The sequence below is a fragment of the Tamandua tetradactyla genome, chromosome 7 (assembly GCF_023851605.1).
Source record: "Tamandua tetradactyla isolate mTamTet1 chromosome 7, mTamTet1.pri, whole genome shotgun sequence".
Lineage (NCBI taxonomy): Eukaryota > Metazoa > Chordata > Mammalia > Pilosa > Myrmecophagidae > Tamandua > Tamandua tetradactyla.
In genome coordinates this window covers 37,188,264-37,207,352 of record NC_135333.1, presented here as the reverse complement: position 1 = coordinate 37,207,352, position 19,089 = coordinate 37,188,264, and the positions used below count along the sequence as shown (strand labels likewise).

At 46.1% G+C, this 19,089-nt stretch overlaps 1 protein-coding gene and 1 long non-coding RNA gene across 2 annotated transcripts in view; one reads left to right on the top strand and one right to left on the bottom strand.

Moving 5' to 3' along the window:
• The window catches only part of MPPED1 (metallophosphoesterase domain containing 1), an 88,341-nt gene that overhangs the window by 45,608 nt on the left and 23,644 nt on the right, over positions 1-19,089 (bottom strand). The window lies entirely within an intron of this gene.
• Positions 2,107-3,073, top strand: LOC143689591 (uncharacterized). Its single transcript, XR_013178843.1, has 3 exons — positions 2,107-2,404; positions 2,601-2,656; positions 2,874-3,073. It is a non-coding gene; the product is annotated as an uncharacterized LOC143689591 (long non-coding RNA).

Here is a 19,089-nt window from a genome sequence, read left to right as displayed (position 1 = left end):
GACGGTATCTGGGGGTCCCAATTTAGACGAAAAATGAAATGTGGATGGTGAGCCAGAAGGCCTGAGCCTTTCTCCCGGCCCCCCTCGGTGGGGAAGTGCCCCACGGGTTAAGCACAAGGGGCATGAGAAAGCGCCATCCAGGCCAGGGACCTTGAGGACGTGGGGCATCCCTGCAGGGAAAACGGTGACATTCCCATAACCATGTCACAAATAACTGTGGCCATTGAATGGGTCATCTAAATGGCTCCAATGCTGATATTTGAGACACCAAACCCTGCCACTGCACCTGTTTCAGCAAGAAAGTCACAGCTTCTGTCCCTGAATTCATCAGCAGTCAGTTAACTAGTTAACCAGTCCCAAGGGACTCCCAGAGGGGACACATGTGAGCCCCTGCCTTGTGCCAGCTGTGGAGCTCGGGTCTCAGCCCACTGTGCACATGTGGAAACTGAGTCTCAGCGGCACGCGGGAAGACACCTGGCCGGGAAAGGGTGGTCCCGTGGGACTGGACACTGTCTGGGGGCGCCCCAGCCTTCAAGCTTCAGGTCGCACCCTCCACAATGCATTTCCCCTGTCCATGGGTACCGAGACCTCCACAAGGTCACAGGCTCAGGGCAAGGAGCCCTGGCTTTGGGGCCAACTGACCTGGTTTGAATCCCAGCTCCACTCCTCACCCCTGTTTAACCCTAGACAAGGACCTTCACCTCTCTGAGCCTCAGTTTCCTCACTGATAAAGTAGGTGCCCCTGGTGAGAGCCCCCACCCGGGCTGAGGACCTTCTCTGGCCCCCAGGCTCCAGTGGACCCCTTGTTGTTCCAGGAGAAAGAGCCAGTGGCTTTGGCACTGCAGGTCTGGCTCCCTGGAGCTAGGATGACAGTACAGGGACAGCAGAGTCTTTTCCGCCCTTGAATGTGGCATGAACCAAACCCCAGAAACGCCTCTGCTTCCATTTCTGATTATTTGTCGTATTGGAACCTACACCTCGACCCTGGATTAGCTGTAACAGAGACACGCTCGGTCTCAGCTCCCATTAGGCATTCTAGGAAGGAGCTCATGCCAGCCCTCACGTAAGCTCCAGGAAAGAGCAGGGTGAGTTTTATGGCGTGCAATACAATAAAATTCCGTGTACTGTAACTGCAACTATTATTGTATCCTAATTGCAATGGGATGGAAGAGTGGAGCCCAATTAAAGACTTCTCCCCGCTCCCTGCTGGGACCTGCCCACTCCGTCTGGCCACACTCTCTATTGACAAGTGACTGTTGGATGCCCACAATTGTCAACCCCACCACCGAGGGTGGGCACAGGTAGCCCAGCGGTGAGAGAGAAGTTTTCTGCAAAACAGGAAGAAAGCCATGGCCTGCCCTTCCCTGACTCAGCTGCCCCAGAGTGCTTGGCAGGTTGGAAAAAAAACAGCATTGTCTCTTTTTTGGTGATTTTTACCTCTGGGAGGCAGGGAGTGGGGAAATAACAGGCCGTGGGTCAACTCAGTTTCCCCACCTGTAAAATGGGAACAGTAACGCCTACCTTGTGAGACTGTTTTGAGATTACAGAAGATGATAAATGGAAATAAGGTACAAAAACTTCTGATGTCCAAAACTATGACAGCTTCCCTGGACCGGCGTTTGCCAGCTACAAGTCTGCAAGCCAGACCTGCCCACAGACATATTTTGTTTGGCACAACTTTCTGTGAAATTCAAATTTGTTGCCAACATCAAAAATCTGAAACATTCCCAATAAGATGCTACTCTCTCTGTGCTCTAAAAATAAATAAATTTTTCAATCTCAAAATCCTGGCCCGCTGATGACGTGCTGGGTGTCTGCATCCCCCACAGATAGGACATGAACACCCCGTTTGCCCTAGTCCCCACCTGCCCCCACTGTCTCACACCCAGGCCACTTTCCCTGGCGGCATGTGGGTTGGGGACTCCTGCCGTAGTCCCAGAGGCCTGAGGGAACAGAGCTTAGGGACAAGCTCCCAGGCCGCTTCCTCCCTCCTGCTTGTCACCACAGCCACCCTGTCAGGCCAGGCTGGGGGATGGGGGTCGGGTGCTGAGTGGTCTGCACTCCCCCCCCCCCCACTGTCTTTTTCACCTGTCTCCATCCCCAGCAGGTCCAAGCAGAGACTGGCGAATAAAGCCACCAACAGGACTCAGACCACAGGGAGGGGAGCACCCCGTGGCCGCGACTCTCAGACCGGCGGTGGGGCAGGTCCCGCCTGCGTGGACCCAGGCAGTGCAGCAGGGCCGCCTGCCGCTTCTTGCACCCCACCGTCAAGTCAGCCATCCCGGGCCAAGGGCCACAATCCTGACCCCACAGAACCTTCGGGTTTAGAGCTTCTTATCTCAGCTTTTGTCACTGGGGAAAATGAAGGTCAGCAGTCAGGAAACCTGCCCAGGTTCCACAGTGGGTAAGTGGGGGGTAGGCGACCCCACCCTGTGGGTCAGGAACTCTGACCCCTTCAAGGCCACCAGACCGTGGAGGCACCCCCTCCTCATACCCTCCAGCAGGTGGGGGAGGGGTGGCAAGAGCCCACCAGGCTGGGCTGGGGGAGGGGCAGCCGCCCCCGATGCCTTCAGCTCTGATTCATTCATTCCGCCTCACAGCACCCATCCGTCCTACTCTGAGCGCCACCCAAGCCAGGAGCTGGAGCCCCCACAAGGTATTTTTGTCATCTCGGGCTAGGGGTGTTACTTAAGCAAATTAGCGTAACTCTGGCTCAACAGTTTCATTTATTTCTGCAGCTCCCAACTCCTGGGGAGGGGGCAAGGGGGTTGCAGGAGGCTGTTCATTCCTTCCCTCCGAGGGGGCGAGGACCGGCAGGAGCCACCTCCGGCTAGAGTGATACCCTCAAATATCTTCTGGTCTCTCCCAACAAGGTGGGCATCGGATGGCCTAGAGGCAGAGGGCACGTCCACTGGTGAATATGGAAACCGCCCAGCACCAACATTTGGGGGACTGGGTGTCCAGTGGGACTTGGGGTAAAACCTTCACGGACACAAATTATTATCTGCATTTTACACCTGGGGAAACCAAAGCTCAGCGTTGTTGCCGTTGTTACATTAATAAAATGACTGATAGCCACAAAGGGCAATGGCCATTTGATAGACCCTGTAGCTTGGCCTCAGCTGCCCCAGGCCCCAGTACTCCAAGCCATCAAGCTACACTCCCACTGAGTAGGTGAATGGACAGGGGGATGGATGGATAGGTGGACGGATGGATGGATGGATGGTAGATGGATAGGTGGGTGGATGGATGGATAGATGGACGGATGGACAGACAGATGCATTTACCAGTGCACCTTGAGAGAGCTCTATCTCTTTTATACCAACTGACTCTGCCTCCCTAGTCCCTCCCATCCCTCCAATAGTCTCTGGCAGGCATGTCTTTCAAACTCTCCTCCCTCATCCACAATCCTGACTGCCCAATTGGACCTGCTCTTTTCTCCTATGGGGTTGGGGTTGGGGGAGCCAGAACGAAGCTCTGGTGTGGCCTGACCAGCACAGCGTGGCGTGGAAAATGCCCCCTCTCTTTTCCAGGGCTGCCACCTCCGTTGTTATAGCCTACGGCTTCACAGCCTTCCCGAGCTCACATCAGCCTGCAGCTCTAACCAAGCGGACGGTGAATACAATGCCGAACGCCAGTCATTTCAGACTCTGCTGCTTCTTTCATCTTCCCTGCCCTGTATTCGGGATGTTAGTGAGGGGAATATTTGGGGGACCCCAACCAACAGATTGATTTGCTGGGTCATTGTGGGGAATATATGAGATGAATACCAACTCTTCCATCTGCTGCCTGCCCACGGAGGGAATTAATGCTCCCATTGTCCCTTCCTGTGGCCGTTCTTGCAGTTGACATTCAGGGGAGCAGCCCTAGCGCCCAGATGAAAGTTATCTATCCTGACAAGGTGCCAGGAAGCACCTGAATCCCGGGAGAGAGGTGTCCTGCAGGCAGGTGTGGAAATAAATTAAGCAGCATCAATGCTGGAGACTAGAAGATACTCCCACCCTGTGGGTCAAGGACAGGCAGGATACCAGGGACTCAGGAAGAAAAGCCCGAAGGACCAGCCAGGCTGAGCACAATGGGCGGTGGCTCAGGTGTGCTGACAGCGGTAAAGCTCAGAGCAGCGGCAAGTGGATTAAAATACTTCTTCCTACCCGCCTCCCCACATCAGCCCTACCAAAGCTACGAAGTTGACCCATCCCTCTCCAAATCCCCATCAGGCAGGAAACTCACGTTCTTCTCCAATGCTGGACACTGTCAAAAAAGGAAAAGTCTCAGCTCTGGGCGGCTCACCACAAGCTCTGATTGACCATGTATGGTGTTCTGGGCAAGATACAGTTCTGAGGTCAGTACCAGGAGTGTCGGCAGAGTGTCCAATCCCAGCAACTCATTAAGCAGAGGGGGAAATTGAAGCTCAGAGAAGGCAAGCGACTTGCCCAAAGTCACACAGCAAGTCAGTGGAGAACTGGGACTCAAACCCTGGCCTCTGCTTGGAGGATGTGGGAGAGGTGTCTGAACAAAGAGCACACTAGCCTGGACATGCCTGACAGGTGGACAATTGGGGGCTGGAAAGATCTGAGGACATTCAGGAAGAATGGAGCAGGGACTTGAGCCAACCAGGTGGGTATTGGTGGGTGGGCCTGGGTGCTAATCTTCCAGCATTTCATGGAAGCAAACGGTCCACCCCTGCCTCCCCTTGCTTTTTAGAACTGGTGGAAATTGTTATGCATTTTTATTCTGCATAATAGCTTTCAAGCTGTCTTCCCAAAATGCTTCCTTTCCTCGCAGCCAGACTATCAGAGACACTGGCATTTGCTAACCATGGATTTCTTGGTGGTTAAAAGACCATTAGGCATTTATCAGCAGAGCACTAGAGGATGGCCGTAATGCTTTAACGTTTCACTTACCAGATATTTACAAATAAATACACGTCCACGTTTAGACTCCATATGCCAGCAAGTGTACACGGCGCCACGGGGGAAACAAAGAAGGACTCAGATGGAAAGCTCTGCTATTTGTGCTTCCAAGATTAATCTCCCTCCAAAAGGTTACGATTCTTTATCGCTAACACTTACCCATCCCATTTAACAGAAAGTGCTGCCTCCAAACTGCATAATCTGTTAAATTCAACAAGCTATGTGCAAGCGACTCCATCATCTATGCTGTTCCCGGAGCGCGTATTGAGCCCGGCGGAGTTTTAGTGTTCGCTAAATGCAGTGACGATCAGGAAAACGTCCACTTACTGCTCCTTCCGCCCATTCCCATCTCGCCGAACGCAGCGGAGGGGGATGGAATAAAGAGCTGGCATAACGATCTCTGATTGCATTTTTAGTACATCTTTGACAGTTCTGTGTTTAAACACTTGCCGGATGTCTGGGAGAGCCACATTAGCATGCTTCTTAGATGGTGCACGGTCTAGAAAAACATGGGACGAGCGATGGAGTCACAAAGCCAAGCACGCAAGGAGCGCGCCGGCCGGCAACCCGAGAAGGGGAGATCTGGTGTGGCCTGGACGGGCGGGAGAGGCCTGGAGCCCAGCGTCGGGTCCTCTGGCCAGGGCTGAGAGACGGAAATGTGATGTGTAGGCTATGCCTGCAGGATTTGTTTTTTGCCGCCCTGCACTGCACATTTTCCTGTGCCAGCACTGTGACAAGTTTCCAGACATCCCTAGGACATCGCCGCACCTCCCAGAGGAGAGGCAGTTTAGCAGAGGGCTTGGGGTCCGAGCTGTGGCACCGGATCCCATCTCCACCTCCTGCTAGCTGTCTGGCCTGGCGTGAGAACCATAATTTCTTCGATCCTCAGTGTCCTTGTCTGCAAAATAAGAATGTATAAGGTTCTCCCCAGGATTACTGTCCCAATTCAGCTGGTTGAGCCTTGTAAAGCACCTGGAACAGTGCTCAAAACTGCTAGCCATCATTATCATTAATTGCGGGGTTGTTAAAAGGATTAAATGCTGTAACCTACTAGACCTTCCGTAAATGCTAACTGGAGAGCCAGGGAGGAGATAAGAGGCTCAGGAAGGTCGAGCCACCTGCCCAGAGCCACACAGCAGCTCATTGCTGCGAGCGCCCCCTGAGGGAGAGACCACGGTCCTGCGGGGGGAGGTTCTGGATTCATGACTCAACACGGGTGCCCATATTTAAAAGGCAAATATGATTTTTCTTCTGTTCCATCCTAATAGCCAAAATGTTTAACTTTCAAACATTTGCTTTTCCTGGGAAATGTTTTAAAAACAGGAACATTTAGTCCTAATCATTGCAAATGCTTGTTTCAGTCGCCACTGCAGAGCACATATGACTCGAGACTGGAGGGTTTCTGCATTCCCTCCCCACGGCCCGCTCCAAAAATAAGACTGTCTGAGCCAGACAGACCTCATGGGAACCTCCCCGGATGTCAGCGCCTGGCAGCCCACCCGTGCCCAATTGTGTTCACAAAAGCCCCCGGTGGCCCTCGCGCGGGGACTGAGCTGGGAACCCTAGGGGGAGCCTTCACTCAGAGCTCGGGGCTATGGTGCCCCCTCCAGGCCAGGCCCCATTGGTGCCCAGACCTAATCTTGCACTGCCCCCAACCCTGCACCTTGCAGGCTGTTTAAGGCCTCTCGACTTTTACACATGCTGTTCCACCCAGCGGGGAGTCTCTTCCTGCCCTTCTGTATGAGCCAGCTGCAACTCCACTCACCCTGATCAGTCTGCCCAGGGATCTTCTCTTTAGTGGGGTGCTGGGTGCACCCTGACACCTGTGACTGCATCATCTCCCACTGCACTGAGCAGCCCAGGCATCACCATCAGCTAACTTTGTTCCCCACTCCCCAGCCTGGGAGCTCCTTCTGGGCCTGCCTGATTCACCCTTCTTGCCCCAGCACAGGGCCTGGTACCAAGGAGGGACTTGACACACTCACAGAATTCACGAAGGGTCATTGCCCCTGACAACAGATGATGAGGGCAGAGAGCCAAATGGTTCCCAAAGTCCTGCCGAGCAAGCCCCTGAGGGATGTCCTGGAAGGACAATAAATTACCGTAAATGGTAACACCCATCGTTTGGATGCAGATGAGCCTGGCAGGTGGACAGACACCGAGTGTCCACCGTGCACCAAGGCCCATGAGCAGAGCAGGCACCATGAGGCCACGGACGATCCTGGTCTAGGAATCAGGAGACCTGAGTTCCAGTTTGAGCTCTGCAACGGGCTCACCGTGACCCTAGGTTGAGGCTTTTCCTCCTCTCGGTCCTCGGTTTCCCCATCTGTACCACAAGGAGGTGGCACAAAGGTCCTGACTTGGAGAGCTCTTCCAGCTTTCTCAGAACCTTATAGGCAGGTGTGTCAGGAGTGCCAGAAGAGAGGTGTCCAAGGAGGTATTAAGAAGGTCAGAACGTGGAACCAACAGGCATTGACACATCGACAGGCATTGATCGCTGTTAGTTGCTGATGTGCCGTGAAACTGACAGTAGAGAAATTTAAAAAGATAGGGCCCTCCAAGGGCAGGGGCTTGGAAACTGGAAAGTGATGGACGCATGGCCTGGCTTAACAAGACAAAGAAACGGAAACCGAAGCCCTGCAGGGGGCAGGGGGTGCCAGCCCCAAGAAACAAGCCAGCAAGTGGCTGGACCCCACCCCACCCCAGGTACTGCAGAACAGCCAGGGAACCCGCTTGAGGAGAAGAGAACTCTCTCCTGGGGCTCCCAGCCAGCAGCCACACCCACCACCCCCAAGCCCAGCAGAACAGAGAAGTTTGCTCTCAGGGGAAATAAAGGCTCCTCTGTGCCCCATTTGGGGACCACCAGGCCCCAGAGAGGAGGGGCAGGGGGGCCCGGGGCTGAACAACAGGAGGACAAAGTGAAAGCATAAACTGGAAATGCCAGGTCTGGAGTCATCCCCAGCCTCCTTTCCTATTCAGCTTCCAAATTCTAGAAGTCAAGTTTACTAGGGGACTCCTCTCTGTCCTTAACCTAAAGAAATGGGCATCGGGGGTTCCCTAAAGACGTGGCCAGGTCCCTGTCATCACACGCCTGCCCCCATACAAACCTACACATGCAGCTTCCCAAAAGTTTTTCCAACACAACACACAGGATCCTCCAAGGAAAACCTCCAACCTGTCGACAGAGCCCGAGGAAAAAGAAAATAGGAAGAAACAGGCGGCCAAAAAGATACGAGGAGATATTGTACCCCTGAAATTCCAGCAGGATGCTCTTACAAAAGAAATAAAAGCAGAGCAGCAAATTTTTTAATTTGACCAAGAGTAGGAAGATGAAGTTGAGGAAATCTCCCACAGACTAAAACAAAAAAACAAAGCAAACAAGAAGGAGAAAAAAGATAAGAAAGCCAGAGAATCAAAAGCAAAGGTCCAATATCAGACTTACTATGGGTTGTAAAAAGAGAAGTCAGGGAAACAGAGGAAAGGAGATTAGAGGGGGAAATAATATGAGAAAATGTCACAGAACTAAAGGCAAAATCTTCCCAGTGAAAACAGTAACCCAAGTGCCTGGAATAATAAATGAAAGAGCCCCACACCTAAGGCATGTTTTTCAGAAACAAAACAGTTCACATAAAAAGAAAGAGGAATCCAAATAGTGAAATTCTCAACAGTAACCCTAGAAGCTAAGAGAGAATGAAACCACACCTTCTAAATTCTGAGGAAAAATTATTTACAACCCAGAATCTTACCTCAAACTATTAAAATTGAGGACAGAATAGACATTTTATGACATTTCCCTCTTATGCATTCTTTCTCAGAAAGTTACTAAAGGGTGTGTTCCAGCAAAACGTGGGAGTGCACCAAGAAAAAGGAAACCATGGAATCCCAAGAACCAGGAGTTCCAAGACAGAAGTGAAGCAGAAGGAGATGCTGGTGAAGGAAGGTCCCAGGTGACAACTGTGTGCAGGTGTGGAGAGCAGGCAGTCCAAGTAGGAGCAGGGGGCCAGAGGGCTCAGGAATTATGCCTCTACCAAAAAAAATGAGCTGATAGATTACCTAGGACATCTGAACACACTGAGTAACATTTTACAGTTCTTTAGGAGACTTGGGGATGAGCCATGATTGTAGATAGAAAAACAAGCAAATGAAAAAAAAATTAGCTACTTTAGGGAAAACAATGGATTGTACAACAAATATTTAACCAAAAACTGTTATGACTATATTTAAAAGAAGACAGGGACAAAGAAAGTTGAATCTCTAAATCCTCAATTTTCATTGTGAGAAATTAAAAGGTAATGTCTAACATTTAAAAATCAAAAATAGCAATACAAGCTTGTTTCGTAGAGACCAGAAGTAGAGTAAAGCAGCTAAAACAGTTGCACCTGGGAGTGGGATGCAGGGCTGGGGCAGGGAATTGCTTTCTTTGTCATAAGCTTCGTAGTAATGTTTTTACTGATTATGCATGTATTACTTTAATGCAGATAGGACTTTAAATAAAAAGAAAGCACTGGGAGACCAGGCGCTCCCCATCCACTCCCCAACTCTGTGCAGGAACAGCCTGATCTCACACTTGCCCTCCCTGTGCCCCAAACCTAGAACCAAATCAAAGTGGGTCCTACTTAGAGCCATTTGAAAGTCAGAGCTTGGTTGACTCCTCTGGGATTCTGAAGGTCTGAGTGCTGGGATTCCTCTGGTAACCAAGTTCAAAGGCAGGTGATCGGGCTAAGCAGAGCCCACCTGGGCAGGGCAGGTAGCCACTGAAAGCATCACAGGTGGCACCTGTGAGTGTCAGAAACAGGATGCCTGGTGCCCTGTTCTAATCCCGAGGGTCCCACAAAACAGGCCTTACTGTCCGGCGAAGGAAGAAACTGGGGCCCAGAAAGGTTAAAGTAACAACTGGCAGGCAGAAGAGTGGGAATTTGAACCCAGGTCATTCTTACAAAAAAGAAAGGACTGCCTTATATTTGAGTCCTTCAAAGTCTCCCTGTATTAAGGACTCGCAATGACTTTATTTTAAACATAACACTTTGGACAGGGCCTTGGGGCTGCTGTTAAGTTTTTAAAGATCAATTTAAAAAACAACACAAAGGAAGCACTTCTGGAATGGAGGAATAAAGACCTCTGAAAATATGTCCCTCCAGAAAACAATGACAACACTGGCAAAAACTGTCAAAATCAATATTTTTCTGGAAATTAACCTAAGGCTTGCAACCATCCAAGGAGCACGTAATTCAAGTAAAACAGCTGCGTTTCATGGCATTTTAATTTGCCCTATTCCCATCTACCTCTCCCCAGCTCCGTGATAGCCTCAAAAACCAGCAGCTGGGGCGGGCCGCGGTGGCTCAGCGGGCAAAGTGCTTGCCTGCCATGCCGGAGGACCTCGGTTCGATTCCCGGCCCCAGCCCATGTAAAAAACAAACAAACAAACAAAATACAATAAAACAAGAAAATGTTTCCCTTTCTTCCTCCCTTCCTTCCTTCTCTCTGTCTTTCCTTCCCTTCCTCCCTCTAAAAAAAAAAAAAAAAAAAAAAAAAAAAACCAGCAGCTTTGGTACCGTGGCAGCTATGAAAATCAGCACCCTAGAAGCTGCTGGAAAGGGGCAGAATGGGTTTAGAGATTTGGGGGGAAAAAAATCTATCCCCAAAGAATTGTAACTACTTGACATGTAAACCCCATTCCTAGGGCTTGTCTTTATTTTATTTGATTCAGAGCTAGTAGGGAGGAATGCCTTTGCCCCAGGGCATTTGTTGAAACCAATCAACCACAATCGTTCAACATCACAGCATCCTAAGGTGATGGGACCATCTGGGGCAGATAAGAGTTGACCAAAAAATACAAAAAGAAAATCTGGGGAATGAGATGCCCACAGGGGCTTTGCAAAACTCTGGCCAATTCCTGGAAATCTGGAAGAACACATTCACGTGCAGGGTTGAGCACATGCCTTGGGAAGACTGAGAAGGCCCTGTCTCCTCCGAAACCTCCAGTGTGCTGACAGCATGCCCCAGCACAGAGCCTCGGGGCCCCTTGGCAAGTGTTCAGGGATCTATGGGTTCAAAGCTTGTAAGGAATCTCTCTGACCAATCATTAGCTGACAATTAAACTAATCAAGTGGTGACCACACATGACAAAAAATACAAATTTTACAGAATTAGTTTAGGAAAGTCACTCATAAAACGGTCACAACAGCAAATTCTGGTGGGGGTGGGAGTGTCTGATGTCCATAGCTGGCACATTATATTATTTAAAATGTCCAGTTTTCTACAAAAAAAAATTATGATATATACAGGGAAACATGAAAGGAAGGTCCTGTTTTAGTCTGCTAGGCTGCCAGAAAGCAAATATCATAAAGTGGGTTGCCTTTTAACAAAGGGGATCTATTCATTTACAAGTTTACAGTTCTGAGGTCATGAAAATGTCCAAATCAAGGCATCATCAAGACAATACCTTCATCCAGAAGACAGACTGCTGGTGATCCGGACTCCTCTGTCACATGGCAGTGTCTGCTAGTGTCTCCCTTCTCTTCCAGGTTTCCTTCCTTTCAGCTTCTTGCATCCATGGCTTTCTCTCCACTTCTGTGTCTTTTTTTCTGTTTTTTTTTTTTATCCCATTTACACCGGTAAGAGAAGTAAGACTCACCCTGAATGAGGTGAAGCACATCTTAACTTAAGATCCTACTTACCAACAGCTCCTACTTACAATGTTTGCATAGCCACAAGAATGCTTTAATGTAAGAACATACCCCAAACCATCACAGGAAATTAAAAACCTTCAGGAGAAACTGTCTCTGAGAAGGAGCAGATATTAGACTTACTGGACAAAACTTTAAATTGACTATTATAAACATGTTCAAAGAATTAAAAGAAACTATGTCTAGAGAGTTAAAGGAAATTATGAATGATGTCACACCAAGTAGAGAATAGCAATAAAGAAAGAGGATTATAAAAAAGAATCAAACAAATTTTGGAGTTGAATCATACAATAAAATGAAAATTTCACTACAAGAGCTCAATAGTAGATTTGAGCTGCCAGAAGAAACAATCAGCAAACTTGAAGATAGATTAATTGAGATTTCCAGTTTGAGTTACAGAAAGAAAAAGAGAATTAATAAAAACGGGCAGAGCTGTGGAACAGCATCAAGTCTACTAACGTGCATAATGGGAGTCAAAGGAGAAGAGAAAGGAGCAAAATGAATATTTGAAAACATAATGGCCAAAAAATTTTTTTCCAAATTTGATGAAAAGCGTTAATCTATACATGCAAGAAACTCAACAATTTCCAAGTAGGATCACTCAGAAAGATCCATTCTTAGAAACATCAGAGTCAAACTTTCTAAAGACAGAGAGAATCCTAAAAGCAGCAGGAAAAAAACAACCCATGACTAAAAAGATTCTTCTCCATAAGATTTCCAACTGACTTCTTATCAGAAGCCAGAGAGAAGAAGACAATGGAATGACATATTCAAAGTGCTGAAAGAAAAAGTCTGTATCAGGAATTCTGTATTAAGCAAAACTATCCTTCAAAAATGAAAGAGAAATTAATACACCCCAAGGTAAAATTGTAGTGTATTACTTTTGTATGTCTACAAAAATTGATAAACTCTTCTGTTATAAGAAACACTAAAAGGAGTCTTTCAGGCTGAACTGAAAGAACACTAGCCAGTAACAGAAACCCACAGGAAGAATGAGGAGTACTGGTAAGGGTAACGGCACAGATAAATACAAAAGTTTGTAAAAATGTAATTTTTCTTCTCTTATCTGATTTAAAAGACAATGACATAAAGAAAGAATTATAAAACTGTGTTCATGAGCTTATGATGTACAAAATGCAATGTGTGTAATAATAATAGCCCAAATGAGGGGCAGGGGGAATGGAGCGATATTAGAGTACAATTTTTGTGCATTAATGAAATTAAGTTGGTATGAATTAGAATTAAACTGTTGTAAGGGATGACGTTCATTGAAATCCCTAGGGTAATGACTAAGAAAATAACTAAAAAAATACATAACAAAAGAAAGTACAAATGAATTAAAATGTACACTAGAAAACATCTATTTAATATAAAAGAAGGCATTAATAGAGGAAGGAATAGAGCAACAAAAAAGAAAGCAAATAGCAAAATGGCAGATGTAAACCCTACCTTATCAGTAATTACATTAAATGTAAAATGTCTAAATTTTCCAATCAAAAAGCAGAGACTGGAAGGATAGATTTTCAAAATGACCTAATATATGCTGTCTACAGGAGACACCCTTTAGATTCAAAGATACAAATAAGTTGAAAGAAAAAGATATACAATACAAACTAACAAAAGAGAGCTGTTGCAACCATACCAATTTCAGACAAAATAGAATTTAAGGCAAAAAACGTCCTTAGAGAAAAAATAGGACATTTTCTAATGATAAGAGTCAGTTCATCAGCAGTACTTACCCACGATAAATAATGCACTGAACAAACAAGCCTCAAACTACATGAAGCAAAAACTGACAGAATTAAAAGAAAACCTAGATAATTCAAAAATAACAGTTGGAGATTTTAATACCTCACTTTCAAAATGAATATAACAACTAGGGATAAGAATGATAAGGAAACAGAATATGTGCACAACATTAAAAACCAAACAGAACTAACAGACATTTATCGAACACTCCACTCTACAATAACAGAACACATATTTTGCTCAAGTGCACATGGAACATTCTACAGGAACATTCTACAGATAGATATGTTACGATATTACACAAGCCTCAAAAAACTTGTAAGGGTTGAAATCACACAAAGTAATTTCATCAACTACAGTGAAATGAAAATAGAAATCAATAATAAAAGAGAATTTCAGTAATTGCAAATATGAGGAAAGTGAACAACTATTAAATAACCAGTGGGTCAAAAAAGAAATCACAAGACAAATTGGAAAAATAATTTGAAATGAATTAAAATAAAAAAACACCACACATCAAAATTTATAGGATGCAGCTAAAGCAATGCTTACAGGGAAATTGTACCTGTAAATATCTATATAAAAAAGAGACGAAAGCTCTCAAATCAATAAGCTAAACTTTTCACCTTAAAAACTATCAAATGAAGAGCAGAGTAAACACAAAGAGAGGAGGGAAATAATAAGGATTAGAATGCAAATAAATGAAATACAGAATAGAAAAACAATAGAGAAAATCAATGAAATCAAAAGTTGGTTCTTTAAAAAGATCAACAACAACAAAAAAGAACTTTAGCTATACTGACCCAGAAAAAAAGAGAAAACTCAAATTACTAACATCAAGAATGAAAGAGGGGACATTGCTATCAACCTTTCAGAATAAACAGGATTACAAGGAAATGCGATGAACAATTATATGGCAATAATATTAGTAACCTGGATGAAATGGACAAATTTCTAGAAAGACAAAATCTAAGACTCAAAAAGAAATAGAAAATCCGAGTTGAACTATAACAAGTAGAGAGATTAAATTAGCAATCAGAAACTTTCCACAGACAAAAGCCCAGCATTAGATGGTCTCACTGGTGAATTTTACCAACATTTCCAGAGAAATTAACACCAATCCTCAGACTGGTGGAAACACTTTTCAACTCATTCTATTAGGCGCTGATACCAAAGCAAGACCAAGACATCAAAAGAAAGGAAAACCACAAACCAATATCCATTATGAATATAGACACAAAAACCTCAACAAAATACCAGCACATCAAGGTCAAAAACATGCAGAAAGGATTGTACACCATGACTAAGTCGAAGACAGTCCAGAAATGTGAGATTACTCAACATATGATAAGAAATCAATGCAATACATCATAGTAACAGAAAAAAGGACAAAAACCATACAGTCATCTGAATAGATGCAGAAAAGCATTTGACCAAATTAACACCCTTTCATGATAAAAACACTCAATGAACAAGGAATAGAAGGGAACTTCCTCACCTATAAAGGGCATCTCTGAAAAACCCACAGCTAATATCATACTTAACGGTAAAAGACTGAAAGTTTCCCCTAAGATCAGGAACAAGACAAGGATGCCCACTCTCACAACTTCTGTTCAACACTCTACTTGGAGGTTCCAGCCAGGGCAAAAAGGAAGGAAAAACATTAAAAGCATTCACATTGGAAAGAAAGAAATAAAACTATCTCTACTTGCAGATGACACAATCTCACATGTAGAAACTTCTAATACACACACAGAACTATTAGAACTAATAAAGAGTTCATGCAGGTTGGAAGACGCAAGGTCAAGATATACCATCCAATATTTGCATGTGTACTAGCAAAGCAAATTCAAAAAGAAAAAATTCCACTTACAATAGTATCAAAAAGAATGAACTACTTAGGAGTAAATTTCCCAAAGAAGTGCAAAACATGTACACTGAAAAATACAAAATGGTGCTGGAGGAAATTAAAGAAGACCTAAATAAATGGAAAGACATCCTGTGCTCATGGATTAGAAGACTTAGGATCTTCATCAAAGCGGCAATACTCCCCGAATTGATCCACAGATTCAATGTAATCTCTATGAAGATTCCAGCTGGCTTCTTTGCAGAAACTGGCAAGCTGATGCTAAAATTCATATGGACACTCAAGGGACCCAGAACAGCCAACACAATCTTGAAAGAGAACAAGATATCAAAACTCACTACAAAGCAACAGCAATCGAGAGCAAATTGCCGGCATAAGGACTGAGATACAGATCAAGTGAATAGAATTGAGAGTCCAGAAATAAACCCTTACGGGTATATCCAATTTAATTTTGTCAAGATATTTCAATGGGAAAAGAATAGTCTTTTCAACAGCTCATGCTAGGACAACTGGACAGCCACATGCCAAGGGACGAAGTCGGACCCCCACTTCACACTATACAACAAAATTAACACAAAATGGATCGAAGGCCAAAACATAAGAGCTAAGAATATAAAACTCTTATATAAAAACATTTCTCTAAAAAGTTTCAGTGGAGCCTTCTGGCTATAGACAATCCTTTTGAAGGGGGGAGAAAATGACCCAAAGCAATATTCTTTTACAGCAGCAACTGAAATAAGTACAAAAAAAATTACTAAGACTAAAGTTTCCCAGTTATTAAAATATGTCATCATAAAATCAGTAGTTGAGAGCTAAATAAACATGTTGGGTGTTGGAAGACACTAAAATAAAAATCATCTTTCCACCTCTGCTCATCCATTCCTTCTTTCCACAATCACCTCGCCTCCCTTTTCTTTTTCTTATTAGAGAAGCTGTAGGTTCCACCATCCATAATCCTTTTCCTAGGCCCTAATATGTGCGTGGCATTGTTCTGGGAGCTGGGAATGAAGAGGTCACCCACGCCTCCTCTCCTGTGGTCTCCCATGGGACACAGAACACACAGCAATATGGGATCTGCAGTGGGGTGCTACCTAGCCCTACGGAACCACATAAAAGCTGCGATTTTTTTTTCCTTTTCCTGTCCAGGAGTAAGGGAGGAGCTCGGGCAAGGCTGGTAGGACAGGATGCTAATAGAAGTAAGTATCAAAGATGTAAAGCAGTTCCCAGGTGGGAAGGACACCCCAGCTGCAAGGCCCACCAAAGCAAAGGCAGGGTAGGGGGGACAAAAGGACACACTGGCAAAGCCAGTGAAGACAGAGGAGGTCGGAACAGAGCCAGCCTGGAAGGGACAGGTGGGGTCACACCAGGAATGGGGTACCAGCCGTCTGGGCATCACCCAGGATGGAACAGAGAAATGCAGAAGAGTTTTAAGTGGGGGGGGGGCATGGCTCCTGGATCAATGAACAAACAAGCTTCTATTTGAACACCAGTATGACAAATGCTAGTTTGCAAAGTGACTATTTTGAGAGGTTGAGACGTTACCAAAGAAAGCCCCGCTTTGTCAGCTAAACGCTCCCATTTTAGTGTCGTGGCTGTCAAACCAGCCCAGAATTAGCTCCAAACGGCCTTCCACGAGCTCTCAGATCTTCGCTTGCCTCATGCGCACTCGAAAAGGTGTGAAATTCTTCTTCTCTTAAGAGCACTCCAAGAAACAAACCTATTACACTTTTTTTTAATCTGCTTTTCTTTAAAACAAATTTCAAAGAACTATATCCCAACTTTGAAATACCTGGGACAAATGGAAGGCATCTAGGGTGATATTAATAATAGTAATTTTAGCTGCTGTCAACTGAGCACTCAGTCTGTCCCGTCTGCACCAGGTACGTTCGCAAAACCACCACAACCACTACAAGAGCTGCGTTCAGTATGTGTCTATCCCACGCCAGGCCCTGGCAAAGCCCCCAGACCACCCACCGCTTCATCAAACCCTCCCAATATCAGCCCCCTTTCCCAGATGAGGAAACTGAGGCTCAGACAAGGAACAAAATGTTCAAGACTGGATAGCTAGAAAGAGCGGAGCCAGAATCCAAATCCGCAGGCACTGAGTGGGAGGGACGTCGGCTCTCTTCCAGGGGGCTGTTTTCAGGCAGGTCCCAGTGCAGACACCTGGCTTCCAACAAAGCCTTCCCTGGAAGCCTGGGGTTTAAACCCGAGCAGAACACAGCTGGTCCCATAGAGGTGGGGTGGAAGCCCACATCACTCTCCCTGCCCAAAACAGCTTCAGGTTCATCAGGAAGACCCCAGGGCTCCATAGAGCCCAGGCTGTGAACCACAGCCACCTGGATGAGCCCTGCAGGAGTCTGAACACCTTCCTGACCCAGCCCCAACGGCTGTGCAGCCTCCTCTCATGCCCTCCCCAAGATCCCAGATGCACACGGTCTTTCTGTTTCTCAAATGCACCAGGCTAAGAGGAACGGAACCAACAAAGGGTTTCCCTTGACCCCTCCCTGAGCTCCTACTTACCTGCAAAACTTTCTCAGTTCTCACAGCAGCCCTGAGAGACATCCTGTCACTTCCCCATCTTGCATATGAGAAAACTAGGGTCCAGGAAGGCTAAGTCACCCGTTAAGGTCATGCACTGAGGACGCGAGGTAGCCCAGATTTGGTTTCAGTCGGGAGCCTGGGCTTTCAACACATGCATAGACCCTTCAGGGAGCCCTGCTCCCTCTCTGGGGAACAGGGGAAGGGGAGCTGTGGGGTGGGGAGTGCCAGGGAGGGAGCTGAGCTCGGGCTGGAAGCAGACAGAGACCTGGAGGCACGCAGGGTGGCTAGAAGATGCCGGTGCTGTCCAAGGTACTGGAGATGGTGCAGGCCACAAGACAGCAAGTTCTTCACCCTGGGGGAAGGACTTGGGGGATGGATGGGGCCGAGCAATAAAGGAATAAGCACATGCATAGCAAATCAGGAAGGTAGCATATAGAAAAAATAAAGCGAGGTGAGTGGAACAGGGAGTATCAGGGTGGGGGAGCTAACCCATCCAGGCTGTCAGGGAGACCTCCTTAGGGTACCATCTCCCTGCCCCGGGTCTCGGCCTCCTCATCTCTAAAGTGGAGATAACATCACTCAGGACATATAGCCTGTTCACTGTGAGGGAGAAATGAGAGAACACCAGGACGGTGCCTGAAAACTGTAAAGTGCTGTCCAGAGAAAGTCACTAACATTAAGTTCCCCGTGCAATTTGGATATGAGGCTTTGTGGCAAAATGTGGTTTTTGCATATGAAATGTAGGACTTGGAAAGTTCCTGGATTCTGCCAACAACTTAAACATGACTTTCTCTAGTTTGACCCTGAGGATGTAAATCATAACTCCCAGCCAGAAATATCTGAACATTTTGGAAAGGAATTTGCTAATAGCAAAGGAAAGGGCCAGGGTCTTCTGGATACACAAGGGAAGGTCCCAAATAAAAAGTTTTTTAAAAAGTCGCCTTAGCATCATGGAATTGAGAAAGTCTTCTGACCAAAAGAGGGAAGAGAGAAATGAGACCAAATAAAGTTTCAGTGGCTGAGAGATTTTAAATAGAGTTGAGAGGTTATCCTGGAGGTTATTCTTATGCAATTATATAGTATCCCTTTTGGGTTTATGGTATATCAGAGTGGCCGGAGGGAAGTACCTGAAACTGTTGAGCTTTGCTCCAGTAGCCTTGATTCTTGAAGACTAGTGTATTAACTGTATAACTTCCACAATGTGACCCTGTGATTGTGAAAGCCTTGTGTCTGATTCTCCGTTTACCCAGGATATGGACAGACGAATAACAAAAATAAGGATTAAAAGTAAATAAATAACAGGGGGGATAAAGGGTAAAAAATTGGGTAG